Source organism: Notolepis coatsorum, assembly GCF_963971535.1.
Source record: "Notolepis coatsorum genome assembly, chromosome: 6".
Classification (NCBI taxonomy): domain Eukaryota; kingdom Metazoa; phylum Chordata; class Actinopteri; order Aulopiformes; family Paralepididae; genus Notolepis; species Notolepis coatsorum.
Window position 1 is genome coordinate 188628064 of NC_140170.1, and position 25472 is coordinate 188653535.

Sequence of the window (25472 nt, forward strand, 5' to 3'; positions counted from 1 at the left end):
CAGGGTGTTCTTGTTTACCAGAGAGGAGATCCGGTACAAGAATCGAGTTCGTTGGTTGACTTTTTTTTATTACATTGGATGCCATTTTGTCACAGGAGAGATTAGCCTCTAGGATGGACCCCAGGTAGGTAATTTCATCTTTCCTTGTGACAATATTGTCACCCACTGTAACTGAGAAGCCGTCGGTCTTGCTGAGTTTGTTATTTGAACCGAAGAGAATGGACTCTGTTTTGCCCATGTGTAATGATAGTTTGTTATCAGCGAGCCATATGCAGATTCTGCCTAGTTCCGAGCTGAGGGTTTTTTCAACCTGTAACTTGTTCTTGTCAGAGACCAGCAGGGCTGAGTCGTCCGCAAACAGGAACAAGTTGCAGTCACAAGCTGACGACATGTCATTTGCATAAATTAGGTGATTGGTATAACGCTGCCCACGGAATTATAAACGCCCCCTAGCCCATCCGGTCAACATCAGATGACGTGTAGTAACTTCTAGAAGTACGTCTAGTTGGAATTTTTTATATCGCGCTGATTGCCATAAAACTGTATTGCATCATCAATATAATGCATTTGGGGCTATAGATCACGTTCTGGAGAAAGCTGCAGAAAGAGATGAAAACATACTTATACATTAGACCAGGGGTAGGCAACCTTAGGCACGCGTGCCTGCATAGGCACGCGGGGGCATTTGCATAGACACAGGGGGCAGCAGTAAAAAAAAAAAAAAAAAAATCTTTTTTTTTAAATATTATAGTGAAATATTTTGCACTGTTGTCGCATTTATCTTGTTGAAATCGTCCCACAGGTTCTTTTTACTACCACATATTTAATTGAGACCCTTTATTTGTTTATTATTTCAATTTAGCTGGAAATACATTGCTACATCATTCAGTAACATTTGCAGAGCCTTATAACAAAAACATTATTACGGTCACCATTGTGACCAGTGGGATTAATCAACTAATTTTATTATTTATTTTTCTATTTCATTGAACATTGCACATGTTAAAAGCCATATTTTTTACTCAAAATGTGAGTATTACCAAGTCAACTTGTGTTCTTAAAACAATGACAATAAACATAGTTTTATTAGGTTGAAATAATGTGGTTGTGTACTTATTTTTCTGGATTATTATGGATTGAAAACTGAAAACCTTAATGCACAGTAACTGAACTCAATATTTTTAAGTTCTGGTAACTTATTATTATATATTTTTTACAGTGTAGTCTTGCGATCAATCAAAACTTATTTACACGATATACCTCACATTCACCCTCCATTCACATCCTGGTGTTCTCCATTAGGCCTGTAGGTGGAGCTATGACAGCCCACGTACAGTACACACACCGATGGTGTGTGATGTGTCCAAAAATGAATGGGCAAATGTGAGTGAAATGGTCGCACTGTATGCAGCTGTTTGTCTGCATTGCATTCCCCCCCCCAACTCAGATTTAGGGTTGATACAACATCATAATAATATTGTTAATAATAACAATAATGATAATGATGTAATAATGTAAAAATTATCATTAAAAATACCTGATTATGAGAAAAAATATTTACGATGCATGGAATATTGTTGAGGCACACTAGTTACAACTATATTTCAAACAGGCACTCCATGTCAAAAAGGTTGCTGACCCCTGCATTAGACCATACTTTACTATGAATATGTGAATGAAAAAGTTTAACGTTGCTACACAATGAACAATACATATAGGACTTTGAATGGGCCCTAATAATGGCAATGTAGCAATAGAATTTAAAAAGTTGTAGCCCTGCAAAGAAGGGGACTTTCTCCATAGACAAATAGAGCCGGCAACCTACGGTTGATAATGAATTTAACCCATGGCACCCAAAGTGTTAAATATGTGCACATTTATGGATGCAATAAGGCATGCAATAAGGCAAAATGAAGTAAAATAAACAACTAAATGTGTGTTATTGATGTTGTATTGTCACTAGTTTCATAGAAGACATGTTTAGGAAGCAAAATATAACAATCTCAAAATCAACAAGTATATTTGCCTATTCACCTGCAGTGTCTCCCCTTAAAAACCTACTTTATACAACACTAATGTGTTTAAACCTCGACATATATATTAACTAAGACCTTCAACTAACTATATCAACAGTGAAACGCAGCATGCCAGCAAAGAAAGATAACTCAAAAAGCCGTGAAGCAGATTCTCCAACGGCAGACGGCGCGGTGACACGTTCCACAGGGAAGGGAAAAGCTATTGAGAATAAAAAGCCCGACAATAGCATGGATTCTAACATCCAAACGACCTCAGCCGAGACAGTCATGGAGAGTATTTCACCCGACTTCAAAACGCTGATGACAGCTATGATGAAGATCTTAACCGACAAGGTTAATGATATTGCTAAAGCTGTGGAAAGAGCCGAGACTAATGCTACCGCATTTAAGATAGCCATAGAGGCTAAATTTGAATATATCAAGACACAGGTTGTAGCACAATCCGATCGCATAACGGCGGTTGCAAATACTGGGATCGAATACTCACGGAAGCAAGAGGAGAAGAATAAGGAACTATCTGAAGCTATCGCCGAAGTATCGAAGGAAATGCAACTGGAAAACAAACGGCTCCGGCAGATAATACATGACAACAAGGAGAAACTTGATCCATCTGCTAGAAATAGAACGGCACGCCCGCAGATTCAATTTCCGTATAGTGGGTTTGGATGAATCAGTCAACTGCACAGATGACAAGTTTGCTGCAGTGCTATTAGAATTTCAGAACCTAGGATTTCGAACTACAGAACCGATAGTGGACAAACGCTACAGAATTGGATCTGAAAACTACAATAACAACAACAAGGAAAGAGTGATAATTGCTAGTCTACGGGAAACTGCAACAAGAGACACGATTATCAGGGAATCACGCAAGAAATGGGGAAAACTGATGTACAAAGGGAAAAGAGTGGTTCTATGAAGACATGTGCAAGGAAGCCATAACTCTGCGGGCCCACTACAAGGGTGTAGTAAACCGGCTATATGAGAAAGGTCTCCACCCCATCTTACGGTATCCAGCTAATCTTTCCATAGTTGAGGGAGAAGGAAAGAGATTCGTGCTACGTTCGCTTGAGGCGGCAGAAGATTACATGAAGAATATAAAAAGTGGATGACAAGATTCATCTTTCATGGATAACTCTACAATTGCATGGACATCAAAAACGGCAACATACAAGCTTTTGACAACATTGAGAAATAAGTAATTTGATATAAAACGCTAAACACCATATATATATATATAGATTCACAGTAATATGCAGGTCTTGATTTGATACCGACCATTTTGGAACATTCTAGAATTTTCTACTCTATTTTTCTTACTTGAAGGCTATGAGTCATAACGGAATATTCTGGAATACACTGAATTGTTATTGTTCTATGGCACGAGGAATGTACTGGAACATTAAAACATCAATCTGCAAGTCACGAGCGGTGGACAGCACTCTGGAATACAATACCTTTTTCAATGATGGCCCCGTGAAATAACAACAATATGAGACTTGGTCATGAAATGGATGTGAAGAACAACAACCACCATAACAGATTAATGATCACGCATGACGGGGGACGATCTGCATACAAGTATTTAAAAATCTCCTTGTCGTTTAGATGTGTAAACATGCAAAGGTATTTAAAAAAAATTATAATAATTTAAGTAGATATTCCCGGATTATATGGGTTTTCGATATCTAATTCTAAACATCACTTTCTTATTCTTTATTTCTTTATTCTGAAATGTTCTAACTAATAAATGTTAATAGAAGGTTTAAAAAGAAAATTGGTTTAAATGAGTATACCAATTGAGGTATAATTTTCATTCTGTTATAATTACATTAACGGGAGAGAGGCTTGGTCACAGGTGACATTCTATTAATTAAAAGCATAGATTCTATGGTATACATAGGAAAGCTTAGGATAAATTGCTCATTCTGGGCAGACCGGAGGTGCAGGAAAGGAAGAAGTTGTACGCGAAGGAGGTATCGAATAGGTACCTTGTACGACTCTGTAAGGGAGGGGGGATCAGTTTTTTTTTTTGTATATACTGTATGTATGTTTTTATGCTCGGCTCTCAACGGGACCTCAACAGTGGGATGTAAATCCATTGTGAATTCGCACTCCAGAAATATTACCAACAAATACAAATCAATATGTATAGATTATGGCTAGTTTGAATATAATGATCTGGAACACTAGGGGAATAAATAATCAACATAAACGCAAAAGCGTGCTCACATTGATGAAAAACAAACGGGTTGATGTGGCTCTCTTAAGCGAAACGCACATTTTAGTGGGAGACAAAGCTACGTTAGCGGACAACACATAACATTAGTCACTCTTCCTTTGGAACGAGAACCCGTGGAGTTGCTATAGTCGTGAAACTGAAATTGAATATTGAATTGAAGGGAGTATGGTCTGATGCAGATGGTCGGATAACCATAGCGAAGATTATACACAAGAATAGGAAAATAGCGTTGGTAGCGGTATATGCCCCAAATCTATACGAAACTAATTTCTACACTGCACTCACTAGGGAAATGTTAAACCTTCCAGAATACTCATTTATAATTGGTGCAGATTTTAATGCCATTTGGGACCCTGGGTTGGATAAGTCTTATCCCAACTTTTCCAACAAACAAAAAAAGTCATCTAAAGCGTTAAAGGATTGGACAAAGAATACAGGTGTAAATGATCTATGGCGATCACTCAACCCCACGACCCGGAAGTACTCTTGTCGATCAGCAAGACATAAAACACTCTCCAGAATAGATTATGTTTTCGCAACCCCGAGACTATTTGATAACTATGAAGTGGAGATGGTACCCAATGCATTATCAGATCACTGTTATTTACTCCTAAAAGGATCATTTGGTGTACTATCATCCCGAGCCCCAAGATGGCGCTTTAACACGACACTGCTGAATAACAAGGAATTCATTACACAACTCAAATAAGCTCTTTCAGTATTTCTACTAAAGAATGTGAACTCGGTGCCGGACCCTAGAATATTATGGATGTCGGTAAAGGGAATGATCAAGGATTTCACTGATAGCTTTTCATCCAAAATACGCAAGAATCGATGCTCAAAACTGGCGGAACTAGAAACGCTTTACTCTACGTTATTTACTTCTGGAATCTCAAGTTTTTTTTTACTAAAAATAGAGATTAACGCCATTTATAAACTACAATCTGAAGTACAAATACGTAGTACAAGACAACAGCATTACTCTCAAGGTTCCAAACCAAGTCACCTACTAGCTACGCGATTAAGAATTAACGCAACATTTGCAGATATAACTTCCATTAGAGCACAACAAGGACTTGTAACAGACACCAAAGAAATAAACGCGACATTCAAAGAATTCTACTCCAATTTGTATAAATCAGAAACGACCTTCGATCAAAACAAAATGGACACATATCTGTGGAGAGTCACAGCCACGTGACCCTGCAATCGCCATCTCGTCCCCCAGTACAGACGCTATTAAGACAGTGGAAAATGACCGACCAGGATGACAGAGGCGGTGTTGAAGTGCCACAGACACAGACGAGTGACACTTTTTATAATGACATCCTGTTCTCTCGGTCACTTGTATGATATAAAGGTTTAAGCATGTTTATTGTATATATCTGTTTTAAATCTAGGCATATGTTATTGTATGTGTCTATATGTGATATGTATTCATATATATATGTATATATACGCTTTGCACGAGTATCTAGGTCTGGGCTGGTCTGCACAGCTAGAATGGAAAGAGAAGGGGCCTCTGTGCTGTAAAGACAGGAATGTGACCTTGGACGATGGGTGAATCTCTGCCTGCAGAATTAACCCTTGCAGTTAAGAGGCAGAGGGCTATACTTTAAACTGATGTGCAGAATATATTCACCAATGTATATGAGTACTGTATTGTATACGTATGTATATCTGTATATGTATATATAGGCGTGTTAGGCTATTCATGCTAAGAAGGACCATGTACTGTATATTACAGCAGCCTCCCTCGTCTTTTTCTCTTACTGTTAAGTGGAGCAGGAATGTGTAGGGAGGCGGTCACAGAGCGTTTGACCTTGACAGTGGGTAAGGAGACAGAGAAAGCCGGGACCCGTAGCAGATGGAGTTCTGGGGGCTTTCCCAGCACAGAGAGACAAAAGGAGGAGTTCATCCTTGCGGAATGTGTTGTACGTTGGTTGGCTAGTGGAGTGACATCGCTGTGACATCACTGTTTTTGGACCAATAGCAAAGAGGTCTTGATATGATATATAAATGACTGCTCCAGCTTCGGGAGCTCAGATTTTCAAGCAGATTTTCCATTTTTTACTTCAAGACACCATTCTTATAGCTACAGAAACCGTTGAGCGTTGTATCGGAACGGGTTCTGTATATTTTTCAGAGTGGCGTCCCCAGGACAAAACTCTGTTTTTTTTAGCTCATTTGCTCTAAATGACAGAGTTTTTGCTATGCTAGAGAAGAGCTGTTTTGTTTTATAATTCTTTTAACTGAGTTGGACATTTCCAATGAAGACTCTTTTGTAACTTGCTTTTTCTAAATAAAAATTACTTTTTTATAATATCTATTGAGTTCGTGGACTGATTTCTGCCGCAATGGGCCACGATGCTGGCCGCGCCCTGCATTCCTCTGAGGTGACTATGTTCGGGTAGCCTGAATTTCAGATTGAATCAATTGCTGGTTAATGCTTTTCAGCTAAAGTTATATATTATATATATATACTATTGGTTTCACTGTTTGTTGTTTGCGAGCGCCGGTAGCCACTGTGTTGGACGGGTCCCATTGGGTTTGTGGGGAGCTAAGAGTCTCGTCACTGCAGGGCCGGACGATTGGTGGCCACAGACTGATGGACCTGTCAAACTGATAAGGGGTTATGGGGCTTGCAAATGATTGTTAGTACGCTAATATTACACTATTAATAGTAGTAATACTTATTAAAAGAGTAGTAATACAATCAAGCTTTCAAATGAGCAGTATTACAGACCATTCCTCACAAATGAGGTTAGTGGCGGTGGTGACGGTGACGTAAGATCATTAAGCTTTCAAATTAGCAGTATTACAGACCATTCCTCACAAATGAGGATAGTGGCGGTGATGACTGTGACGTAATATCATCAGGCTTTCAGAGAAGCAGCATTACAGGCATTTCGTAAAATGATGATAATAATGATGATAATAATATTATTGTTATTATAGGCAATAAGAGTTCTCCCAGACATACATTCGGTTTATTACAAACAAAGAAGAGGTTAACAACTCTTCTATGCTTACATTTCATATCAACTGGATATAACTAAACTAGTGACCAATGAAGTAAGCTTGATAGAAATAGTAATTGACCCGAGAACTTAGCGAGTTTAGCACCTCGCTGGGGAATATCGGGCGGCCAAAGGGTTATATCTCAAGTAAGTGATCTGAGATAGATAAGAGACATCCCATCGGCATTCAACAATATCTTAATCAAATTAACCTCTCCAAACTTACAGAGGATGATGCTAAACAGTTAGAAACACCAATCACACTAGAGGAACTCAGGAAGGCCATATCCGAAATGCAAAGTGGTAGGGCTCCTGGAAGAGACTGTATCCCACCAGAAATGTACCTCTCATGCTGGGACATAATTGGACCCCTATTACTTAATATGATTTTATACTCAATCAAGGAGGGGAACTTTCATAAGAACGACAATATTTCACTCATAACAGTTCTCCTTTAAAAAAGACAAAGACCCCACCGAGTGCGGTAGTTATAGACCCTTAAGCCTCCTCGGAACCGATATCAAACTGTTCTCTAAGGTATTAGCCATCAGACTTCAAAAGCATATGACGGCTTTAGTTCATCCGGATCAAACTGGCTTCATAAGAAACCGCTTGATCACTGACAACATAAGACGATTACTATACGTACTAGATGCCAGCAAGGATGACACCACACCTAAGGTGATGCTGTCCCTGGATGCAATGAAAGCCTTTGATAGGTTGGAATGGTCGTATCTATGGGCAGTATTAGAAAGGATGGGATTAGGAAAAGGATTCATTGATATGATTAAAGTATTATACAAAGACCCATCGGCCATGATTACAACAGGTATAATCACCTCCGGAATATTTCCGGTATCACGCTCTTCTAGACAGGGTTGCCCTCTTAGTCCCGGACTATTCGATTTATCACTAGAACCATTAGCACAATATATAAGACAATCCCAACTCATAGAACCAATCGTAATCAAGGGCACACAACACAAAATTAGTCTATATGCGGACGACGTAATACTGTTCATGCAAAACCCTAACACCGCAATGCCTCATCTTCTCAAGTTGATTGATGACTTTGGCGACCTATCGGGATTTAAGAAACTGGCCAAAGTCGGCCTTCCTTCCACTGAACGCCCCTCCAAAAAATACAAGTCTTCCAGAAGAAATACTAATGGTTAAACACTTTAGATGTTTGGGAGTTGAAGTATTCCCTACCATAAGCCAAACGGTGAAACACAATTACATAGAAATCCAAAATAAAATAAAATACGACTTTGACAGGTGGTCAAAACTTAAAAACTCAGTACAGGCACGGGTTTCAATAGTTAAGATGGATGTCTTACGGGTGGCTACGTGGCGTAGTGGCCAAGGCGCTCGCCACAAATACGGAGACGCTGGGCTCGCCTGTTCGAGCCCAGCACTCCACATTGCTTTCAGTTTAGCTGGTCGTTCATACTAATACACATTGGCCGTATTAGGGGGTGGGAAACTGATGGGTGGGGATCGGGCGTTGTGGACAGCGACTCCTACAGGTCGGTTGGTGCGCCTGCGCAGTAGAATCAGGAAGTGTCGGGGACAGCGTGAGCCTCCCACGCGTTACTCCTCGCCACTGAGAGATCGAGCTGCGCAGGTGAAAAGATGCGACTGCTGTTACCTCAAGTACCGGAGGGGACTTGTGCTATGTATGACTTAGTCCACATTGCAGCCGGCTTGTGGGAGGCAAGAAACAGCGTTCGTGACAGGGGAGGGTTGAATTGGATGATACGAAATTGGGATGGGAGAAAATATAGAAAATGGGAGAAAAAGTGGATCAAAAAAAAGGATGGATGTCTTACCTAGAATCAACTTCATCAGCTCAATGCTTCCGTTACCCCCTCCAGATGGTTATTGAAAAAATTTACACTCTTCCGCATATACATTTATTTGGAATAACAAACCACCACGTATAAAAAGATCCACCGCACAGAGAAAGGCGTACACTTTAAGACCACTGACGACCTGGTTTGAACCCCAAGCATCAGTATCCTGGAGAAATTTAGAAGTAAATATAGTAGCACCACAGAGACTGCAGGACATAGTATACACCAAAGTATCAATTAAGCAATGCGAACTGAAATTTGGCCCCATAATTACTCATGCAATCCGGATATGGCGTGAAACACAAAAAAAAGATTCTAACCCACATAAATGGCATAATCATACTCCCTTATTCAATAACAATGCACTCCTGATTGGAAAACGACCTAAGATTCCCTAGATGGGAAAAGCAAGGCATACATACATTAGGAGATGTTTTCAACAAACAGGGTATTTGTAGTTATGAAGAAATAGAAAAAAAATTTATCTCACCGGTTCCACATATTATTTTTACGCACAATTATTGTTATGTTTGAAGACTCAGTGTTCCATTAAGGATACCAATTGCACACCACAGATACCACAAATTTTTCTATGAAAGAGACATCGAGAGGTTTTGTATCAGATTTTTATCATCAATTACTAACGGCCTCGTATGAAACCCTCCACCTAGACTCTGTTTGGAGGAGGGATATACCAGACCTGGAAAAAGATTTTGATTGGCAAGAAGCCTGGGCAAATGTTCGACTTGCATCAAGGAACCCGGACCATCAACAAATCAATCTTAACTATATTCATAGGACATACTTGACTCCTATAAGACTGAACAGAATGGGTCTTAAACAAGACTCCAAATGCTCCTTATGTACAAATGGGGACGAGGGGACATTTATGCACATGTATTGGGACTGCCCACCAGTTAAGATATTCTGGAAAGAAGTGACCCAACAATTATCAAATCTCTTAATTCTGAATATACCTGTACACCCCTCTGTATTATTGCTGAATGATGTTTTTGAGTATGCAGTACATATACAGCTAAAGAGATTGGTTTTATCTGGTATTACAGTGGCTAAAAAAACTGATGGCATCACGATGGTTTCAACCGGAAAAAATGTGCCGAAAGGTCTTGATTCTTACATATCTCGATGTGATTTATCTAGAAATATCTACAGCAAGAATTTTGGGTCTCAATGAATCCAAATTGACAATGTGGTTAGAAGTGGTGGAGAGAATAAAAGCTAGCATATAATGGTAGTGTCTGGTTAGGAGCGAATGATAATGGATGGATTATCCATTGGGGGGTCCAGGGTGGGGGGTGCGAGCAAGAGCATATGTGTGTAGGGGAATAGATAGCAGGTATTAGGGGTATATCTTGTATAAGACATTTATCTAAACGGTGATTTAATTGATGTGCACTGTTAACAATGCTTGTATATCTAATCGTGTGTTGTCATGTTTGTTTAAAAAAATAATAAAAAAATAAAATACAAAAAAAATTATTAAAGTACAATAGGTACAAATCAAATAAGAAATATGCAAGTGCAGATACTGCACAGATGCATAGTGATTGTACAAAGTGATGTCTTCCAAGATGATCAGAGAGGAAATATCAGTTTGATGGAGGAGGTGTCTATTGTTGTTCTGATTGGCCAATCAGTTCCAAGCAGCTAAATGCTCAACTCTTGTCTCTCTTGTATAAGAACAGGGCTGTTTTCCAGACTGAAGTACTCATTCAACCATAAAGACGGGATAGTCTGCTGGTTGACTTGAACGCCTCTCTGTGGCAGAACACATTGTCTACTGGATGTGGCCACTGTATCTCACTTGCTATACAAATGCTTATTACTATGACTGGGCCTTTGGCTCTGGTATTTCCATTGTCACTGTATAGTTTCATGTCTAAATTGTTTGGGGTAGGAAGGGAGGGGCACTGGGGTGCAGAGTCATTAGAAATATATTTTGAAATATATTGTGAATTACATTAACCAATATAAAATACACCATGTCAACATTTGATGTTTTGCAAATCTTGAAATCGCATCTGTAAAACAATATCCTGACCTGACAAATGTGTTTGTAATCTGGTGGCATAATCCAAGAATCACAGTTTCAGTCACCAGCTGATGGTCAATAATACAATGTTGATTCTTGTTTCCCCTGTTAAACTTGAGCACTAGTCTCTTTGATTTCATTTATATTCTGAGACTCGATAGTTTATTCGTACAATGAAAGATACCACCACAATGACATTGCAGGCAACTGCCCAGTATTTTAACTAAAGTTTACCAGTTTTCAATACCAATCTTGCAGCAGATTCACTTTTAACAGTATAATCTGTAACCTCTAAGCAAAATAGCCCTGCTTTGTAATGCACTTTTCTCAGATGTGTGGGTTAGAATTGAATGAGAGTTGAAGGGGTTGTTATTGTCTGGCCACACCTCAGGCTCTGTCAAGAGAGGTCTGGAGAAACACCAGCGTAGAGTCCTTTCTTTCACACATAGAGTCCCAGTTGCAGTCACCAGCTAACTGATGGTCAATGTTGATTCTTGTTTCCCACGTTAAACTTGAGCACTAGTCTCTTTGATTTCATTTTATTCTGAGACTCAATGTTTAACAAATACCATGGACTAAATAAAATCAATACATTCATAAAGACACATAATTAAAAGTCCCACTTAGGATTATGTCTGATTTGGAACCTGAAATATGGCAACTTCATTCTATTTTCAATATTAAAAAAATAAACAAATTGGGTTAAGTTATAACCCAGTGTTTTAAGAGAGAGGGGATTTAAATAATTAAAGTACAATGGGTACAAATCAAATAAAAAATATGCAAGTGCAGATACTGTACACAGATACATAGTGATTGTACAAAGTTATGTCTTCCAAGATGATCAGAGAGGAAATATCAGTTTGATGGAGGAGGTGTCTATTGTTGTTCTGATTGGCCAATCAGTTCCAAGCAGCTAAATGCTCAACTCTTGTCTCTCTTGTATAAGAACAGGGCTGTTTTCCTGTCTATGGAGTCATTTAAACCTGGGAATGAGGTGGCCTGTAGTCTATCGATCCAGCGGCTTTCTTTCTGGTTTAATGTTCTCTATCTCCTCCCCTAGAAGTGAGCGAAACACTGTCAATACCGATAGCTGTAAACAAAACAGAGGCACTTTAGTGAGCATCTTGAAGATGTTTAGCCATCGCATAATCCATATTGTTTGTTTTACTAGCATATTTATGATCAGCCAGTCGATCAAGTAGGCGGTGTTTCGTACGACCAACATAAAAATAGTCACATTTAGAACAGGACAGTATATAAATAACATGTGTAGTTTGACAATTAATGAAGCTGTTAGATGTATATGTCTGTTTGGTAACTGGGTGGGTTAACCCTTTAGATCTTTCCACCACATCACATTGTTTGCAGTGACCACATCTATAAGTTCCTATAGGAGGCTTGGGTAACCATGTAGATTTGACATCAGCCAGTAGATGGCTTCGTACTAATTTATCTCCGAGATTGGCGGCTCTCCTAAATGTACAGAGGGGGGTGGTCAGGGAATATGTTAGACAGGGCCTCATCACATTCTATATTCATATTCCAAATTGCATGCACAATCAGTACTATATCTACAAAAAACCCTGTAAATCATCTTCCTTTTATTCATTTACTTTTTTATTTATTTTTTGATCTCAAGAAGGTGCTGAATGCACACCTGCATTTTTCACGTCTGGTCAATGTTAGCATGGTGTTATTCACCTTCAAAGTGAATTAAACATTTTTATAAAATAATGTATATTCTCCTTTGGTTCATTACAATTTACTCGAGCATAGTAACAGACACAATATTTCTGCCACTGGGAATACATTCCCTGAGGTCCATCTAAGTCCCTAGATACCAGGAATATGCAAATGTCCTTGTAGAAGTGGTTAATTCATACGGATTGTATTAATTGGAAATTAATTAATAATGTATATTGAATATCAGATTAATAATCAGAAATTAATGTTGTACTCTGGCTTAAAGATTCAAAAACAGACAGTTTGCTGTACAATGCAAATCCTACTTTGCTAGTCCGCCCTTCACACAATACTTTTTTTTTTTTAAATTTAAATACAAGTGAATGCCAAAAATAAGGTAAACATATATATTTTGTATATAAAAAAAAAAAAGGTTTAAGATATATACAAGGCACAAGTGAGTAACATTGACGTTATTGCACGTTCCGATTCACAGTGTAGGATCCAGTAGTGTTTACAAATATAAATATGGAGGGGACAATGGGTCACACAGCAGTTAAAAGTGTCTTTAGTGATTGACAGTTCGGGGGAAGGGTGACAGTGAGGTCACAGCAGCAGTCAGGTCAGAGTGTCTCCCTGGCACAAAATAAAAAGTGTGGGGGGGGGGGGGGGGGGGTCACAGTTTAGTCCGGGATTTCAGATGGCAGGAGGTTGAAGAGTCTGTGCTGGGGGTGTGTACTGTCCTTAATTATGGTATGTGCTCTCCTGGTGGCCCTGGTAGAGTAAATGTCCTGTAGTGAGGGGAAGGCTGCTTCAGAGATGTACTGAGCAGTTTTAATCACTCGCTGGAGTGCCTTCCTGTCCTTAGCAGTGCAGTTTCCATACCAGACCGCGATTGAGCTGGTAAGGACACTCTCAACCGTACTTCTGTAGAAGTTGTGAGAATTTTGGGTGGCATTTTCTCAGCCTTCGATGCTGGGATTCTTTGTGTCTCTCTCTCTCACTCTCACTCTCACTCTCACACTCACACTCACTCACTCACTCTCACACTCACACTCACTCACTCACTCACTCACTCACTCACTCACTCACTCACTCACTCACTCACTCACTCACTCACTCACTCACTCTCACACACACACACGGTCTTCTGAAAGACCAGATGACATCAGAGGAGTTTGATAGTATTTACTGAGGATTGACAGATAATGTTGATATTTAAACGTTAAAAAAGTTGTTGTAGGGAGGGGTTTTAGATTGTGTGAAGTTTAGACTTCAGAGAGAGAGAGTAAAGTACAGAAAAAAGGTACTGGTATCAATTCCCAGGTAAAAAGAAACATTTTGGGCTGCTTTAAAAAAAAAAAAAATTGCGCACATTTTATCGCAATTTCAATCGCAATTAGATTATTTCCCAAAACCGTGCAGCCCTAATCCTCAGTGGACCGGTTCTGACGGTACGCAAACTGCAGAGGGTCCAGTGTGTCTGGGATGGTCTCCTTGATGTGCGACATGACTATCCTCTCGAAACACTTCATCACTATTGGGGTGAGTGCAACGGGACGATAGTCATTGAGACAGGTTACAGTGTTTTTCTTTGGCAGGGGCACGAGGGTGGTGGTCTTGAAGCAGGTGGGCACAATAGCTTGTGCTAGTGACAAGTTGTAAATGTCAGCAAGTACGTCAGCCAGCTCTGAGGAACAGACCCTGAGGGCACGGCCGGGGGTGTTGTCTGGGCCGGCTGCCTTCCGTGGGTTTGTTCTGCTCAGAACCGTACGTACCTCTGCCGTTGTCACAGTGAGTGGTGAGTCCTGCGTGCGCTCCGTGGTCAGAACCCCTCTCTGTTGGTTGGTGTTGGACTACACTGTGTTCTTAAACTATAAAACCCAGCTACATACCATTATAAACCTCTTACATGGAAATTAAGCTGAATAAAATCACCAAATCTCCTTCCTCTGACACTCTTCTCCATCACTATCTCCATCCAGATAGCTGTCCTGTCAGGCCTGGGACGAAACCAAGAGGCTTGGATGGAAGACAAGGTCTCTGCTGTGACCAGTGTGGAAAAAAACGTCAGTTCAAAGATGAATCTCAATAAACACCAGCACATTCACACAGGAAAGAAACTCTATTCCTGTGACCAGTGTGGGAAGAGCTTTAGTCAACTGAGTAATCTGAAGTCACACCAGATGATTCACACAGGAGAGAAGCCCTACTCCTGTGACCAGTGTGGGGAGAGCTTTAGTCAACTGAGGAATTTGAAATCACACCAGATGATTCACACAGGAGAGAAGCCCTACTCCTGTGACCAGTGTGGGAAGAACTTTAGACATCTGTCTAGTCTGAAAAAACACCAGAGAATTCACACAGGAGAGAAGTCCTACTCCTGTGACCAGTGTGAGAAGAGCTTTAGTCAGCTGTCTCATCTGAAAAGACACCAGAGAATTCACACAGGAGAGAAGCCCTACTCCTGTGACCAGTGTGGGGAGAGCTTTAGTCATCTGCCGAGTCTGAAAACACACCAGAGAATTCACACAGGAGAGAATCCCTACTTCTGTGACCAGTGTGAGAAGAGCTTTAGTCAATTGATTAATCTGAAATCACACCAGACGATTCACACAGGAGAGAAGCCCTACTCCTGTGACCAGTGTGGGAAGAGCTTTTGTCATCGGAGTAGTTTGAAAACACACCAGATAATTCACACAGGAGAGAAGCCCTACTCCTGTGACCAGTGTGAGAAGAGCTTTAGTCAACTGTCTAGTCTGAAATCACACCAGATGATTCACACAGGAGAGAAGCCCTACTCCTGTGCCCAGTGTGAGAAGAGCTTTAGTCGACTGGCTAATCTGAAATCACACCACATGATTCACACAGAGAAGCCCTACTTCTGTGACCAGTGTGGGAAGAGCTTTTATCATCTGAGTAGTCTGAATACACACCAGATGATTCACGAAGACACCAGATGATTCACACGGGAAAGAAGCCCTACTCCTGTGACCAGTGTGAGAAGAGCTTTAGTCGACTGTCTCATCTCTGTCCTGTGTGAATTCTCCGATGTGTTTGCAGATTACTCAGTTGACTAAAGCTCTTCTTCTGTCACCAGTGTGGGAAGAGCTTTAGTCATCTGAGTAGTCTGAAATCACACCAGATAATTCACACAGGAGAGAAGCCACATCATTGTGGTTTGTGTGATAAGAGATTCTGAACATTAGCATATTTGAGTAAACATGAGAAAATTCACTTGGGAGAGAAGATTCGGGGAAATGTCAAACATGTCAATTCACCTGCACATTCCTAGGAGATAAACCCTACTGCTGTGACCAATATTAGAAGAGTTACACTCATAATGATGCTCCTGAAATGATATCAACGTCATTCACACAGGAGAGAAACTATACCACTGTGGGGAAAACTTCACATGAAAAATAGGTACCATTTTAACTAATGTAGCAGGAATTTAAAACCACCCAAACTGATAATACACACAGGGAACAAGGTCTACTATTGTGACCACTGGAAAACGCTTCAGTACGCCATTACAGCTATCAGTCCATCAACAATCATAACAATAATAGTGGTAGTAATATTTGGCCGTTCTTTTGAAACCAGAAACTACTACCAAGAGCTTTTGACCTGCACAGAAGCCTCTGTGAGAGAAGCAGTACTAGCATAGACACGGTTTTCATTGACGACAACAGTTGTGTTTCTGTTGAGCTACAGAAAACAAGATTGAATGGGATTGGGGGAGATTGGAGGGCAGGGTAGAAAGGTAGAAAGAGGAGGGACGGTGAGGCTTTGCAGGAGGTTGCTGGGGAGAGAAGGTCAAGTTAATAAATATAAAATATAACACCACATTGTTCTGTTGTTTTAAATACTGGGATCATAGGAACCTTCTGACTAGAGCTGCCGCGGTATTGATGTTTTCCTTACCGCACGGATTAGCAAAATATTTCCTACCGCCGCGGTTATTACCGCACGCACAAAAAAAAAAAAAGTTTGAATGCATTTTTTTTTTAGTAGTAGTCTACTTTTTATAGCATATAGCCTGCCTCTAGTCTAAATGTCGATCTTTAGAGGATGACTTTGCAGCATGAATATTGTTTGGGATTCGGCAAGCACGCATTAGTTATTGAAAGTGAAACACTGATTCGAAGTTTCCCCTCTGGTCGTGCGCCGTTCACTCGGTGTCGCGGGCAGGGGTGGTTACCCCTAACCCCCCCGACCCTTTCTTATTATTATTACTATAAAGTTACTACTTTATAATAAAGGCATTCGTTTTGTGGCATTACCATTATATAGTTATACGTTCAATAACATCAGCGTATTTACCGGACCATCTCAGTTCCTTTCTTTGCTCAGAGCGTGCTGAGTTGTCCCATTCTGCGGTCTGTTAATAAAGTTTTCAATCAGACAAGTGTATAGAACGAAGGGCTTTTATTATAACATTCGTTGCAGACAGTAAAATCATTATGTCTCGTTTAGTACTCCTGATGAGCGATGGTAGTCCACTCCGGCGGGGAGCTAAAGCTAACGTTATTAGCCGTATTGTGATGAGCTCTGATCAATGGCTGACATTCAGGATGTAAAAAACTGCAGGACGCTCCCAACGTGTGACGCGTCTCTCTTCTGACCAATCAGTGGTCTGCAATGTTTCACGTGACTTTTCTGGTACCCAATAGGGTCGCTTGGAACCTCGATAGAGGAGTAGGGTATATCTGCAGAGCCGAAAGCCCAACGAGAGGAGGGTACTTCATTATTATTATTATAAAAAACAGCGGTGATGCGGTATTCAGCCTACTCTGCGGTGGCCGTGATGTAACAGCGATACCGCGGTAATGCGGTAATCGCGGCAGCTCTACTTCTGACCTCAGTATGGGGTGACCAGCCAAAAGCCAAGATGGTTAACAAACACTTTGTACACACTGGAGGGGGAAACTGCTTCTCGTATGGATTTTTATATTTTCATGTGGATACTAGTGATTTTTTTTAATCTAATGTCACACATATTGTCAACATTCCTAGTACTACACAAGAAGAAGTGTTTATTTTAGAGTAATGTTCCATGTATTGTCTTCATTGGTATTCTTTTAAAGGAATGTATGTTCCTTATATGAATTTATCTTTAGTGGTTTTTCTATCAAAACGGTATAGGGTTGGAATCAGTTCACTTTAAATTCAATAAATTAAAAATCAAAACAAGTTGTTTACTTTATGATAGAACATCCATTCACATTTACTTGTCATTAGGTTGGATAGCAAAACCTTTTCATGATGGAACTTATTTGAAATAAAATCTACATCTTGAATAAAAAAGTGAATTGATCCAAACTGAAACATTCTCATTAGAATGTATGATATGCTAATAATATTGGCTCGGGAGGTAGAGCAGTCGTCTGGTAATCCGGAGGTTCCAGGTTCGATTCCCGCTCCTCCCGGGCAGCGTGTCGAAATGTCCTTGAGCAAGACACTTAACCCCTAATTGCTCCCGATGAGTAGGTTGGCACCTTGCATGGTTGCCTCCGCCGTCGGTGTGTGAATGTGAGGAACAAATTGTAAAGCGATTTGGATAAAAGCGCTATATAAATGCAACCATTTACCATTGACCATTTAATAATATGGATGAATTGTAAGCGTCAAGATAAGTGGGATGGTGTGAATTGATCTCTTAGAAGTAACTGTAACTCGGACGTATGAAAATTAAATATTACATTTTAACCTACTTTGTATGAAAGGCTTCATCTAAGTGCAACAATGATAATTTAAAAAAAATCTGTTCCAGCGTATCTTGGAACTGTTCAACTGTACAAGCACACCCTTCCCATTACGTCTTTTTTTTTCTTTTTTTAAACGCACATGTGAATGCATTTTCTTAATTTCTTTTATGTTCTGGCACCATATTTTGGCTAAATAGGCCTCGTTTTATAAATGTGTATACAAACAATTCTGTTGTTTTTGTTGATATTCATTAATTTCATTGATAACATAGTGCTGTAATTCATTTTCTAATAAATTCAGTTCAAAATAAGTTCAACAACGTGTGCTTTTATTTTGATATTCCACGTTGAAATTACGCGATACATTAAGAAGAGAGAAATGCGAAAAGATACATTTCATGCGTGTAACACGTTATATTATGTATACAATTGAAGTAAACAAAGGCTCGTGAATATGTACAAGAAGATGTATATTTTATTTATTATTATTTAATGTGTAAGAAGTATATTATTTTCAAATGATTTATTGCCATTCATGCTGTTTTTTATCACTTGGGTCTGAGAAGTGATCAATGATAGGGTCTTGATTATACTTGCCTTGCTAGGAACTACCTATAGGGGGCGTGCTGCCTGCTTCTCATTCATTACACAGACGTGAACGAGCGCAACAGCGGGTCAGATTCAGATTTGTTTATTGTCACGTATTTTCAGTACCTTACAGCAAAGAGAGATTCTATTTGATGTGGTCCCTTGACCATAGCAGCGTCCAATAAAATGTGCATAGAATAATAATAATAATAATAAAATAAAGATGAGAGCGTCAATGGGCTCTGTTGACGAGTCTGATGGCTTGGGGGAAGAAGCTGTTCTTCAGCCGGTTGGTTCTGGCTGTGTGGCTGCGGTAGCGCTTTCCAGACCGTATCAGCTGGAACAGTCCATGGTTGGGGTGATTAAGGTCCTTGATAATTTTCCGGGCTTTTTTAATGGACCGGCTCTCATATTGTCCTGGACGGGGGGAAGCTCACATCCACAGATCTTTAGTGCTGTCCTCACGACTCTGCTGTCCTCACGACTCTGCTCAGCGCTCTGAGGTTGAGGTCGGTGCAGTTCCCCCTCCAGGCGGTGATGCACCCCGTCAGGACGCTCTCTGTCGTCCCTCTGTAGAACGCCTTCAAGATCTTGGGTGTCATGCCGGACTTCTTCAGCCTCCTGAGGTGGTAGAGGCGTTGTTGGGCCTTCTTTACCACATGATTATGTGGACGTCCCAGGTGTTAAAAAGAAATGTTTTTAGGCCCCTTTTAAAAACCTCAACGGACTGTGGTGCTCTCAGATGGTCGGGGAGGGCATTCCACAGCCGAGGAGCAGCTGAGCAGAAGGCCCGGTCACCCATGGCGCAGAGGTGTGTCCTGTGTTTGGGTTGGAGTGTGTTTGAGTGTCCAGAGCGGAGGGAGCGGGTGGAGGTCGGGGGAGCGATGAGCTCCTTTAGATAGGAGGGCATGCATTAAAGCATTCCGTCTCCAGACGGATTTCCGTCAATTTGATTGGGGAGATCCGTCCATTTGATTCGCGGTCTGACGGAATTGGCTACCTGGTATAATATGATTTGTAGATGCATACACATTTAAACAAAATTGAGCCAATCAGAGGCGCCAAATATGAAGAAAAAAAATTGCGCCGCGCCAAGCAGAGTCATCACTCAGCAACTCGAGAGACAGGACGCTGCTCGCTCCGGAGGCTCGCTCCGCGGTTGCAGCTGCAGTCTATTGGGCGAGTTACACATTTGCGAGGTCTGAGAAGTCTGTCCACCACATGGCAGGGTAACAAGATAGTCATGTAAAATAATTAAAAACTGCGTGTTTTGGTTTAACAAGTCGCCTTTTTTGCAGCCTCGCGCGTCAAGTCAACTCTGCTTGTTGACCTAGTTTGTTTGTTTGTTTATTTGTTTGTTTATACCACGCTGCTTGCACTCGCTGCTATACCGATTAGCTAACGTTAGCTTAATAGCGTCGGTTAAATGGAAGGAGTAAGCCGGCCACTAAAAAGAGAACCCACCGCGGGGTTCTCAGATGAAAAGGATGAGCGGCACCACCTAACAAAAGAAAGTTTAGAGAGGAGAGGACGTTTGAAGAGACTGGCTAGGCAGCGCTACTGGGGGCTGTAGTGGTGAGTTGTTAACTTGTTCCGTGTGCCGCAACTATGTCAAAAACAGAAACAACACTTTTGTCATTGTCGTGTTACTTCACAGTACAATACGTGAGTCCCCTGCTGTGGTTGTGAGTATTATTAGCTTAACTCCGTAGCAACATCACACAGGTGTATCTGTAGACAGTCTCCTCCCCACCATATATTCTCTCCCCACCGTATATCTTTTTTCTACCATCCCCTCCTAATGTACAGTCTCCTCCCCATCATATCATGTATATAATCTCTGTTAGGATCTATGGGTAACAGTACTGTATATTTTCTCCCACCCACCCACCCCCTCCTAATGTACAGTCTCCTCCCCATCATATGTATAATCTCTTGTCAGGATATATGGGTAACATTACTGTATATTTGCATATCGTATATGTCACAAATGTAACAGTACTATATACCTGTAGACTGTAGTATGTCCCTATGCCATAAATATCACTATGAATTGAAAATGGGGGACCCTGATGATGTAAACAAGACAAACGTCTTTCTCTGGTCTGCATCCCCTTAACAATTGTGTGTATTGAGCCATACTGTATTGTACCCATTCTGCAATCTGTTAAATATTGATTGATTGATTGAACATTTTATTAACAGAATTGCAGAATGGGTACAATAGAGTACGGCTCAATACACACAATTGTTAAGGGGATGCAGACCAGAGAAATACTTTTGTCTTGTTTACATCAGGGTCCCCCATTTTCAATTCATCATAACATATATGACACACATGACATACAGATAGACAATACTGCTACATCTATACATTTATGACATACCAGATTTATAAATACAGTATTGTTTGTGATACAAAAATAGTCTAAAAAAGAGAGTATATACATTGGAGGAGGTTGGGTAGGCGGGGTGGGGTAACTGTACATTGGATTATCGACAAAACCTTACTTGGTCCCAAGAAGAGGGTCTTGTGTATTAAATAAAGTTTTCATTCATTCACTCTGGATCTGGTAAATCCAGTAGCAATACACACAATTGTTAAGGGGATGCAGACCAGAGAAAGATGTTTGTCTTGTTTACATAATCAGGGTCCCCCATTTTCAATTCATAGTGACATTTATGACATACACAACATACATGACATCATGACATTTATGACATGGGGACATACTTGACTTACAGGTATAGTACTGTTACATTTGTCACATATATGATAAGCAAATATACAGTACTGTTACCCAGAGATCCTAACAGTAAATATATACATATGATGAGGAGGAGACTGTACATTAGGAGGGGGTGGGTGGGTGGTAAAAAATATATACAAACGGTGGGGAGGAGACTGTCCATTGTTGTTGTGGCATAATTGCTAAACGTGTTTAGTCCCTTGTTTGTATGATAACAAGCCGTTTAGTTCATGGTTCAAAGTAATGGGAAAGGGGTGCTAGCTCGCCATCAATCAGAAGCTAGCCGCAAGACTTGCATTCACGCTCTCCAGCACACAGCCTCCCTGCCTGGCACAACAACCACAACAGTAGGGTATATAGTCACAGTCAGGACAGTAGGCTCTACAAGTAAGCTCCCTTAAAACGCTAACGCTATTAAAAAAAATAGTGGAGATTAAAATAAGAATATGACTTGGCCTGAAAAAAAGTTCAGTCAGGAGATATTTTTTTGCTTTAATCCCTGTAGGAGGGGGCGTTGCTGTGGATGCACTGATGGGTGAGACCTTGTATTCAAGCCTGGAGGAGACAGGGAGCCAGTGTAGGGAATGGAGTATGGGTGTGATGTGATCATATTTCCACATTCTTTAACATGTATTAATGTCAAGTCATTTATTTATATAGTGCATTTAAAAGCTCAAAGAGCCGACCAAAGTGCTGTACAGTAACTACAGAATTAAAAACGATAGACACAGTCACACAGTGTAACAGATGACAATACAACATGACAAAAGACAGGATGGACAGTCAATACAGTATGACACAGGACAGTAGGAGTATACAACAGATGATACAGTATGACACAAGACACTAGGAGTATACAACAGATGATACAGTATGACACAAGACAGTAGGAGTATACAACAGATGATACAGTATGACACAGGACAGTAGGAGTATACAACAGATGATACAGTATGACACAAGACAGTAGGAGTATACAACAGATGATACAGTATGACACAGGACAGTAGGAGTATACAACAGATGATACAGTATGACACAAGACAGTAGGAGTATACAACAGATGATACAGTATGACACAGGACAGTAGGAGTATACAACAGATGATACAGTATGACACAGGACAGTAGACAATATGTTATGACAAAGACTATACAGCCGACAATATAGTGAGACATAGTGTAGGAGACTAGCCGGTATGTTATGGCAGTAGGACTACACAACAGACCGTACAGTAAGACATAAGAGATGATATGTTATGGCAGTAGGACTACACAACAGACCGTACAGTAAGACATAAGAGATGATATGTTATGGCAGTAGGACTACACAACAGACCGTACAGTAAGACATAAGAGATGATATGTTATGGCAGTAGGACTACACAACAGACCGTACAGTAAGACATAAGAGATGATATGTTATGGCAGTAGGACTACACAACAGACGGTTTTGAATCATCTAATAAACAGAGTTGAGTTGTTGGGACGGAGCTGCTAATGCGTCTCTCTCTGCCAGGTTTGTGTCCATTTCGTCGGACAGAGATGGTTGTGGGAGGAAGGAACGCTCTGGACCCGGTGGAGACATCGCCGTCTGTTTTGTTGGCAAAGGTTCTAGAACAAACCAACGGAGGGCAAAGCGTTCCGCCTGTGTTCTCTCCACTCTGTGTTCTCTCCACTCTGTGACGGACCGGTGGGGCCCGCTCCCTTAGATCCTTCATTTGCAGTTGGGATGGAATACATGTCCCACCGTGAACAGAGATGTAACGAGAATGCAGAAAAGCAAGTTGCTTTGATTTTTTATTTCCACAGTTTGACATCATGGATTTTGGTATTGGATTTTAGTATCGGGGGGGGGGAATTCTCTGATACCGATACCGTATGAGCCTGGTACCGGCCCGGTATCTAACACTAGTGTCACCGCGTCCCGGCTGTGGATATCTGGGTTGAACCTTCACTCACTGTGACTGGTGTTGATCGATGTGATGTTGTGAAGACAGAAACACATTTTCATGAAACACAAGAAAATAAAGATGGTTTTTTCCCCCACCTGGACTTTGACTATACAGTATTAAAATGATTTCTGGGAATTAAAGATGGGCTCTGTAAGAGGTTGGATCCTGGGGAGGAGACTGTGTCGAGTCGAACACGTACAGATGGTTACTAAAGGCGAGACGGTATACCCCCCAAATCACCTTTTTGCTTTTTTCCCGACGATATTGAGATTGTTATATTTTGCTTCTTGTGTCTTATTATTTCAAACGAGTGGCAATAAAATATCGAAAACAGACAATTAGTTGTTTATTTTACTTCATTTTGTCTGAATGTGTCCATAGATCACAATTACAATACAGAACCTTGTGGTCGTTTTCTGAAAAACTAATTTTTATGCATTTTACTTACACACAAAGACACGGAACTCCATTTCCCTAGTACCTACACACACCAAACTTTTCACATTTCTTCCCATCCATATTATGCTTCTTATTTCAGAGGGGTTTGTTGATATATCATTCATAGCCGGGTTTATAGTACATTTTATACCAAAACTAGGCAAACATTTATTTATTTGTATGACAGTAGACAGTATTTCCTGATGTATGGGCTGGTAAGAGGACTTAGCCACAATCCCCTCTGGAAAAAGTTTCGTTTTGAATGTATCAACAAAATGAAACCAAGTTTTTGAATCTGGCATTATCCATGTTGGTGATGCGAGTCTTGGCGATACATGCAAATGTGCGCATATTTAATGTAAGTGGCTCATTTGCCGAGGCTGATGAAAGATGTCACAGTATCTGTGTATTCATCCAGGTTGTTTCCAGCCTCAGGCCCCGCCCCCTCGACCTGGTCACAGCCTGCCCTCAGGCCCCGCCCCCTCGACCTGGTCACAGCCTACCCTCAGGCCCCGCCCCCTCGTCCTGGTCACAGCCTGCCCTCAGGCCCCGCCCCCTCGTCCTGGTCACAGCCTGCCCTCAGGCCCCACCCCCTCGACCTGGTCACAGCCTGCCCTCAGGCCCCGCCCCCTCATCCTGGTCACAGCCTTCCCTCTCCAACCAGGCCCCGCCCCCTCGTCCTCCTCACATGTAACGAAGAACATGACCTTTCACCCAAACACACACACACACACACAAACTCAAACACACTCACACACCTATGCAGGCATATTTCTCACTCTCTCTCAGTCTCAAAATGGAATCTCCCTGTGTGGGAGTTCAAAGGTCATTTCACTCCTTGGGTCATGACGCCCTCGGCTGTATATGAGACGCCCCCCTGGTGGCAGAACTCAGTACTGAGAGAGAGAGGGGGGGGGGCAGGGAGAGGGAGAGAGAGAGAGAAATAACAACAATATAAAATAAATCCTTGTAGCTATAAGGCAGTTTAAGTAACTGTCCTCACAGGGATAATAAAGTTCTTCTTATCTTAGACAAGGAGCAAAGGTGAGAGAGAGAGCAAAGGTGTGAGAGAGGGAGAGAGAGAGAGAGAGACAGGGAGAGAGAGGGTGCTGGGGGAGGAAGAGAGAGGCAAAGCCAGTTA

At 41.0% G+C, this 25472-nt stretch overlaps 1 long non-coding RNA gene across 1 annotated transcript in view; it reads left to right on the forward strand.

The window, feature by feature from the left end:
- The window catches only part of LOC311230264, a 31011-nt gene extending 14438 nt beyond the window's left edge, over nucleotides 1-16573 (forward strand). Inside the window, exon 4 of the long non-coding RNA XR_014619788.1 lies at nucleotides 14876-16573. This is a non-coding gene — a long non-coding RNA (uncharacterized lncRNA). The remainder of the gene's footprint in view (nucleotides 1-14875) is intronic.
- Nucleotides 16574-25472: the final 8899 nt, after the last annotated feature.